Source organism: Macrobrachium nipponense, chromosome 17 (assembly GCF_015104395.2).
Source record: "Macrobrachium nipponense isolate FS-2020 chromosome 17, ASM1510439v2, whole genome shotgun sequence".
Lineage (NCBI taxonomy): Eukaryota > Metazoa > Arthropoda > Malacostraca > Decapoda > Palaemonidae > Macrobrachium > Macrobrachium nipponense.
Window position 1 is genome coordinate 79106202 of NC_087210.1, and position 940 is coordinate 79107141.

Below are 940 nucleotides of genomic sequence, written 5' to 3' on the forward strand. Positions count from 1 at the left end.
GATCAGGCAAAGATCCTCTGGGACTATGGTATCAGAACGGATAGGGTGATACGAGCAAACAGACCAGACGTGACGTTGATTGACAAAGTCAAGAAGAAAGTATCACTCATTGATGTCGCAATACCATGGGACACCAGAGTTGAAGAGAAAGAGAGGGAAAAAATGGATAAGTATCAAGATCTGAAAAATAGAAATAAGAAGGATATGGGATATGCCAGTGGAAATCGTACCCATAATCATAGGAGCACTAGGCACGATCCCAAGATCCCTGAAAAGGAATCTGGAAAAAAACTAGAGGCTGAAGTAGCTCCGGGCCTCATGCAGAAGAGTGTGATCCTAGAAACGGAACACACATAGTAAGAAAAGTGATGGACTCCTAAGGAGGCAGGATGCAACCCGGAACCCCACACTATAAATACCACCCACAGTCGAATTGGAGGACTGTGATAGAGCAAAAAAAAAAAAAAAAAAAAAAAAAAAAAAAAAAAAAAAAAACAAAAAAAAAAAAAAAAAAAAAAAAAAAAAAAAAAAAAAAAAAAAAATAATAATAATAATAATAATAATAATAATAATAATAATAATAAATAATAATAATAATAATAATAATAATGGAGAAACAAATCCGCAGTACGTAAATGTACATATATTTAAATTTAAGGGGAACCGGACATATTCCCGAAAGCTATCCTCAAAGTTTTAAATTTAAATATATGTACATTTACATAACTGGAATTGTTTCTCCATTTTAAGACTCGTGTTACTTTGAGGATTTTTAATAATAATAATAATAATAATAATAATAATAATAATAATATAATAATAATATAATAATAATAAGCATTAAGCTATCTCGCACGCTTGATGTGGACTTCTCTGGACTTCTGAAATACAGGTGATAGTCAGGTAGGTCCTCCACCGTCTTCCAGCTTGGGCGAAATCT